Genomic DNA, 8204 nt, shown 5'->3' on the forward strand with positions numbered 1-8204 from the left:
GGGGGAAGGGTGATTTCAAAAACATCTTCACATAACATAAATTGTTCTCTGAAGTAGATTATGATGTCCTTAGCTCTCTATGTTGTAGCGCTTTAGAAATATTTAAAATATTTTAAAAGCTTCTAAAGTAGAATTTTGAAAAATTTTGAGTTTTGGGGGAGGGTGGATTTCAAAAACATCTTCCCATGATATAATGTGTCCTCTGAAGTTGATTCTGATGTTTTTAGCACTCTATGTCTTAGCGCTTTAGAAATATTTAAAAAGCTCCTAAAGCAGAATTTTAGAAAATTTTGAGATTGGGGGGAAGGGGGGTTTTAAAAACATCTTCCCGTGATATAATGTGTCCTCTGAAGTCAATTCTGATGTTTTTAGCACTGTATCTTTTAGTACTTTAGAAATATTTTAAAAGCTTCTAAAGTAGAATTTTAGAAAATTTTGAGTTTGGGGGGAAGGGTGATTTCAAAAACCTCTTCCTGTGATATAACGTGTCCTCTGAAGTCAATTCTGATGTTTTTAGTACTCTATCTTTTGGTACTTTAGAAATATTTTAAAAGCTTCTAAAGCAGAATTTTAGAAACTTTTAAGATTGGGTGGAAGGGAAATTTCAAAAACATCTTCCTATGACATAATTTATCCTCTAAAAAGGATTAGGTTATTTTTACTGATCTCTCTTGTGAAATCCTTTCCCTAATTAATACAGTTTAAATGGTCTTATCAACAGAGTTGTTTGGCATATGCCTGCTACCCTTAAGGGTAAGGGTGCCTGATAACGCAAGTGTGACATCACAACAAACCTGGTTTCATATACCATAAAGAAAGTCAGCATGGGTTGAAAATTAAATGGCTTAGGATTTAAATAGGATTTTGGAATATATTTTAATGAACAAGGTTAAAAGCAGAAGTTGTGTAAGGTAAGCAGTGATTCATATTTATGATAGTAATATAGGATGAAATATGAGTTAAAAACAACTAGTAATGTGCAGTAATTTACCATTATATAGAGGGCGGGCTGAGTGGAGGTAGGTACTTCAAAGTACCTTCCCGGGACAAACCTTAGCATGTACATCCATCCCTTAAAGTTTCATTTTCCTAACCCAACTGCTCTCCAAGATAGCCAAAAGTAGCTAAAGTAGAATTTTACTGCCTTTTTTTATGCTGTTTACTAATATAATAATCATTTATTTTGGAATTTATTTTCAGCCCCCCCCCCCCCCCTATATAGGCTATACCTAACCTAACCCAGCCCAACTTAACCCTGAATTGGCATTTATAGAAGGGGGGCTGAAATTCATTTCTAAAAGAAATGCTTGTTATATTCGTAATCAGCATAGAAAAAAGCATCGAATGGTGTATTCACTTTAGTCCTAACTCAATAATATGATTTCGTATATTTTGACCCAACTAAATTTACTACTAGTTGGAACAATTTACCAGCATCACACGTAAAACATACCAATAAACCCAAATAAAATTAAAACAAACTAAACTGCAAATAATAGAAAAAGTGACGCTTTTGCATTTCAAATTATAACTCTACAAACATCAAGACTGCCGAAACGAAGGGTTAAAAACATTAGAAAGATACCTGAACATACAATTTGGGTGGTTAAAAGGCTCTATGAAAGCAATTTGTTTCTTTATAAGATAACTTTCATGGGCTTTTTTTTATTCAGAAAGCCAATAGTTTCAAGTTTCAAAGCTTTCATTCATGAATTCATCGAAGTTTTCATTGATTTTTTTTATTCTTGACCCTGGTAGAAAACTAATCGAGGCTTATTGTATTGAAAAAAGTATTGTAGTGAATATGTGTGTGTTCTCAATATCTCTTTTCCCTGTTCTGTTGGCAGAACTCAGAAATCTGGCTAAAGCCATTTATTATACCATCTTTTCGTATTTTCTAATTAATTGTCAAAATTCAAAGTACAAAAGGGCAAACACGTCTGCCCTATGGAATACCTAAAACACATTTCCAATTCAATAGTTTGCAATAACATTGCCAAATTTAATGAACCTGATATGTTTAGAGCGTTATTTAAGTACAAATTAGCCTATTAAGCACAATGGTTGATGAACTGAAAAGTTAAGAATGGCTATGCCTAGGAAATATTTTGCAGATAAAGCTTGACAGTTTACCAAAGATAATTTTTTCAGTCATCTGTCTAGGGCTTTAAAAAAGCAGGTTGTCTCGTAATAGGAATGAGAGAGGTCACAAAAAAAGATTTTAAACAAATTGATACTGTTTTGGAAGGGAGTAAATAATGAAATTTTGAAAAAATTTAGTAGAGGAGGATCGTGCGAAGTTGTTTTGGATTCATGTGGCTTGGTTCTGCAGTGACTTGTTAATAGTAGCAGCTATGAGTAAATGTGTTATTAGACTTAAGTAATTTCCAAACAACTATCAAACCTGTAAAAAAAGCTAAATTTCAACAGTTGATGTCCATTTCAATTTCAGTAGACATTAAGCAAAACTCTTTTTATTAATCTGCTATTCTTTTACAAGCCTCAGAGAAATGGTTTTCAAAGAATTTTATTAAACTGTACATGGGATGGTTAATAGCATTCTGCAATATAAAATTTGTTTTATCCCTTGTGATTCACACGTAATCATTTGGAATTCTCCACAAACATTTGATAGACACGACAAGTTAAGAGTTCCTGGATCGAAACGAAGATGAATCGGTAATCGGTACCTGCACTACGCAGACCATTGGTTAGTATGCATAAAGGTTTGTGTGTTGTTTGCGCTGAATTCACCCACAATCTATATTTACAAACTTTCCCTTGATTTGAGAAGAAACAAAAAAGGGTATCTATTTCTTAACCTTAATATGATTTAAACACAATCCAAGTTAGGATGACTACGAGTTCGCTCCTGAACTGAACAACAACTATAATACATTTTATAAATAATCAAGATTACCTCATAATTACGCGGGAATAATAATGAACCGATATGACGATTGAGCACGCATAATTCTTAAGTAATGCCAAAAGGGAATAACCAAAGGCTATCTGTATACAGTTAGGAGCTCATAGAAAAAAGGGAATATCGCTAAATTATAACTTCATTCGTCAAGATACAAAAATGACCTTTAAAAACAGAAAACTTGCAGACAAATTGATAACCTTAGGGAACAAAGTTTGTATGAAGACAAGCACCACTTTTCTTATGTTCAAGTGGAGAACGCACATGAAGCTGCTTTGATTAACCAAAGCATATATTCATATAAATTACAAGCCAGATCATTAGAAATAAACGAGTCAATAGCATCCCAGTAAAGACTGAAAATTTTGGCTTGCTTATAGGCTCTTAAGACACAAGGAGGAGCTGGGCCAAATACTTCAAAAAAACCTTCACTAAACCATCCCCAATTTTCTGATTCAATGCGTTGGGCCGAGAGTACAATGCATGGCTGGGATTAAATCAATCGACGGTTCCCTTTTTTTCCTCAAGTTTCTCCGAGTACCCATTTAGAGCTGGGTTAACTCTGGCTGAGCTTACAGAGTCACACCATTTACCCCGTTCCAACAGATTAACCAGAACCACCAGGAATCCCGATCATAAGGCTCTGGAGGCAATCATGAAAGGGAAGAGCACAACATTAGCAGACTAAGCACCCGGAGACTGGTTTATTATGAGTGCTGCAACAGACTCCTGATAGTCTTCATAAATGTTAAAAAGGCTAAAAGTATAATAAGTAGTCTCTTTCAAATGTTTTGACAGACTATTGGAAACACGGGATTATCAACCAAAAAATCATTCTGCGGACGGATGATTTCAGAAACCTAAATTTTACATTCTGTAGATTATTTACAACATTAGTTGAAAAGGGTGACTTTAAAATATAATTCATCTTTCGCATAATAAGATCCTGTGGTATTTAAGTGTTCTTCACAACTGAAACAGGAAGAAACGTTTTAAGGAAGGCAGGAGATTCTTTTTAATAACATGAGTGCTTTTGGAGGCACAGAAGATCTTCTTTTTGAGGTTAAGGTAAAATAGAATATTATAATCCATTTCACGTTGGCTAAGTAGGCCTTTCACATTCGTTTACTTAAGGTCCATAACGTAAGCTGATTACCATTTGGAAACAATTTCAACTTAATATCCGTAACGTAAGTGACACAGAAAACCAAAAGTGACTTGAATAATTTTAATTGAAAATAGATGATTTACAACACTTAAAAAATAGACTTCGTGAAGGCAATGGTCATCCATCTTAGCCAACACAGGTTACTACTAGCATACGCTAGTCCAGTTTTTTACTTTTTGCTCCAATTCTTCCAGGACAAGAGCCAAAATAACAAAGTCTTGGTCATTGCTAGAGCCAAAACAAAATACTGATTCCTTATCTTTTCCAGAACCCTTTTTTTGTTAGACAACAATATAAATCAAATAACTTTCTTCATCTTGGCTTTTAAGAGCTGAATAATGCTTACAAAGACTTATGACACGTAGCTTATGGATGCGTAATTGTGATGGAAAAAATTCCAATGTGAAAGTAATATACCTAAGCTCCAATGGGTAAGCCACTTAGCGTAAGTATAGAGTGGTGATGCGAAATCGGCATTACTATGGTTTATGAGAGGTATGCAATAATGTAATTTTGCTTTTTAGTGGGGGATTATTGTTAGCTGAATAATCCTAGGCCCTTTTATTTTCTAAAGTTAAGCAGCTTTTGCTGATAAGCAGAGGATTGAAACCACTATAATTTGAATTGCTTACCCTCCAATGGGTAAGCCACTTAGCGTAAGTATAGAGTGGTGATGCGAAATCGGCATTACTATGGTTTATGAGAGGTATGCAATAATGTAATTTTGCTTTTTAGTGGGGGATTATTGTTAGCTGAATAATCCTAGGCCCTTTTATTTTCTAAAGTTAAGCAGCTTTTGCTGATAAGCAGAGGATTGAAACCACTATAATTTGAATTCTTTTTACTAAAGCGGCGTTCGCACGGATATCTAACAAAAATCTATGTCTAAACCCATGTCTGCCAGAAGTCAATGTCTATACTCCTACAATTCACAAGTAAATTTTCATGTTTGGCTAATACAAGTTGTAGGTAAGCATCCGAATCTAAACTATAAAACTGTAAATCAAGATTTTCGACTTCAGGCAATCAACATATTTCGAGTTCCACTATTTTTATCATCTGTGTTTACGCTTCCAAATTTAAATTTAGTTTTTGAAGTAGACGAAGGTTATCTATGAGAAGAACATATTATGCACGTGATGAATTATCTCTGCCTATATTTTAAAAGTGACCCAAAACAAATGACTCACATTTTTATTCAATATGGGTGGAGATAAATACATGAAAAAATAAAACTAACATATCCACACACCTCAATTAACAGACCCCATCGCCACGCCGACTTATCAGTGGCACGCTGCCGAGCAAAGATGCGTTGGAGGAAAACACATTTTAGCAGCGCTCCGGCGCGCCGCTGGTATCATAGGCACGGTGATGTGTCACCGATCTATTTATTTGGCATGATCTTTTTTTTCGTGATTTGTTGATTTCGGTTCGGTTTGGCCATAGTTCCACATGTCAGTGATGATAATACTGCCAAGGTTGTATTTTTGGAGACGATGAAGCTTCAGACAAGTCAACTGACCCAGCAACAGTTTACCCTGAGGTATGTACTTTCACAATATTGGATAGTGTGCTAAGTAAATTTATATAAGTCTATCGGTATTGTTCTCTAACCAGAAAATAGGCATAAGAGCTTGTAGACAGAGTAGGGAAAGATCTCTACGTGACACGAAAACCTCTTTGAGTTTTTCTTGTAGAAAACACTATTAAATGTAAAGCTCCGACTAAAACTGCATAAGCTCTTGTGCCAGCATTTGTTGACATTCTAAGTCAATAAAAATTTTACTCTTATCTCATAATGTTGTAATTTGTTTGATAGCGTTTTTAGATGACACTAGTTGGGACCATCATTATATGTTTTATACGCATGACAAAAATGACAAATTCTGAATGTTGCGGAAAATAAAATTGTAAATAAAGTATTATTCATCCAATATAACGAATATTACTGATTGTTTTTTTTGTATTTCTTCTTTTCTTTCATTTTAAATTGGTGCACTCGGATGATGTGCTCTTTTCGATCTTTCAAAAAAGAAATGCATCGGTTTTCATTTGAGGACGACTTTAGCCTATTAGTTCGGTACAACTCCATTTGTTTTCTAACAACTTCCTCTGCCTCTGTGAGAACCACAGGTTCTTCAGATGATGAGTTAAAGTTCCATCAAAGTTCTGTTCAGAGACCGTGGTTAGCTGGTTAGATGGTACCGGCACCTATGAAACTTAAGCACTGGACTAACTACCACCAATGCCCAGCCAAAAACATTAAGAATGGATCTTAAGCCAACTATTTTTCTAGAGCATTTCTTTTAGAGACTTTGAATTTTCTCTTGCAACTCCTATATTTACAATTGAATTTCTTTATTTACAACTGTCGAAACAGAAATTTGGTGGAACTCAACTCTTCATCTGAAGAACTTGTGGATCTTACTGAAACAGAGAAAAGTGCTGGAAAACAAGTTGACTTGTACCTAATTTAATAAGTAAAGCATCAAGAGCTAATACGTTAAAACGAGAGAATTAAAAATCTGGAAAAAATAATGTTGATCCTACAGACTAGCTATTTTCTTTTTAATTAAACGTCAAAACGTCGCTTGTGGTGTTATGAATAGGTTTGAAACTCCTTCCTAATGGTATTAAATAAAAAAACAAGTTTTTTTTTAACTGAAAGTAAGGAGCGACATTATGAAATTAAATAAAAAAAAACAAGTTTTTTTAACTGAAAGTAAGGAGCGACATTAAAACTCAAAAAGAACAGAAATTATTCCGTATATGAAAGGGGCTGTCCCCTCCTCAACGCCTAGCTCTTTACGATAAAGTTTGTTATTGTTTTAAAAAATAAAGTTGTGAGACAAAGTCAAACTTTAGCGTAAAGAGCGAGGCGTTGATGAGGTGAGAGCCCCTTTCATATACGGAATAATTTCTGTTCGTTTTAAGTTTTAATGTCGCTCCTTACTTACAGTTAAAAAAACTTGTTTTTTATTTAATTTCTGAACGTTTTGAATTAATGCAGCTTTGATTTTGACTCACCGTACATGAATAATTAGAATGAAATTTGCATATTCATTTTATTATTTTGGCTAAATGGCTTTCTCAAAATTTTGTTATGACGTAACTTACGAATTAACTTACGTAACGAACTTCATTATTTATATGTTTTTATTTTGCATATTATAGAGCTTACCCCTAGTCACTACCTCGCTCTTTACGCTAAAGTTCTAATACTCTTCGAATCATAAATCCCGGAACCAGACAGATCGGTCAATTAAAGTAGACAGCTATTTTGAAATTACTAAAAGAAACTTTAGCGTAAAGAGCAAGATATTGACTCGGGGGCAAACCCCCTTATACACTTAGTAATTTCTGTTTGTTTTAAGTTTTAATGTTACTCCTTACTTTCAGTTGAAAAAACTTGTTTGTTTTATTTAATTTCTGATCCTTTTTTAAATAAAGCTGGGAAATCCGGCACCCCTTTCATTAAAATGTCCCTTCCCCCACGGAAACATCCTCCATGGATAGATCCTCTCCCGACCATCCCTCCCTACCAGAAACAAACCCTCCTGAAACGTATGTATACTTCCCATTTACCAATAATTTCTGTAAACAATGGGCAAAGTTCATAACTTGTAGCCCCTCCCCCGGGAACTGTTGGGGATTAAGTCATCCTTAAAGACATATTTATTAGATTTTCGACAATGTTGAAAAAAGTGGCTATCTTAAAATTTTGATTGGGTGACTTTGGGACAAAAATGAGCGTGGGAGGGGCTAAAGTTAATTTTTTTGGTCACTTAAAAAAGGCACTAGAACTTTTAGTTTCCGTTCAGATGAGCCTTCTCACGATATTCTAGGACTACTGGATCGATACGATCACCCCTGGGAAAAAAAACAAATAAACACGCATCCGTGATCTTTCTTCTGGCAAAAAATTCCACATTTTGCAGATAAAAGCTTGAAACTTCTATAGTAGGGGTCTCTAATAGGCTGAATCTGATGGTGTGATTTTCATTCAAGTTCTATGACTTTTATAGGCTGTTTCCCCCTTTTTTTGAAAATAAGACAAATTTTCTCAGGCACGTAAGTTTTGATGGGTAAAAGTAAACTTAATGAAAC

The 8204-nt window shown here is 34.5% G+C and overlaps 1 protein-coding gene across 1 annotated transcript in view; it reads right to left on the reverse strand.

Moving 5' to 3' along the window:
- The window catches only part of LOC148956855 (uncharacterized), a 59058-nt gene extending 57543 nt beyond the window's left edge, over nt 1-1515 (reverse strand). The window contains exon 1 of the mRNA XM_089096582.1: nt 1454-1515. The gene's annotated coding sequence lies outside the window, so the exon portion shown is untranslated. The remainder of the gene's footprint in view (nt 1-1453) is intronic.
- Between the last annotated feature and the right edge of the window lie 6689 nt (nt 1516-8204).

Source organism: Artemia sp. Qi Xiang Cuo, chromosome 1 (assembly GCF_049724085.1).
Source record: "Artemia sp. Qi Xiang Cuo chromosome 1, ASM4972408v1, whole genome shotgun sequence".
NCBI classification, from domain to species: Eukaryota; Metazoa; Arthropoda; class Branchiopoda; order Anostraca; family Artemiidae; genus Artemia; species Artemia sp. Qi Xiang Cuo.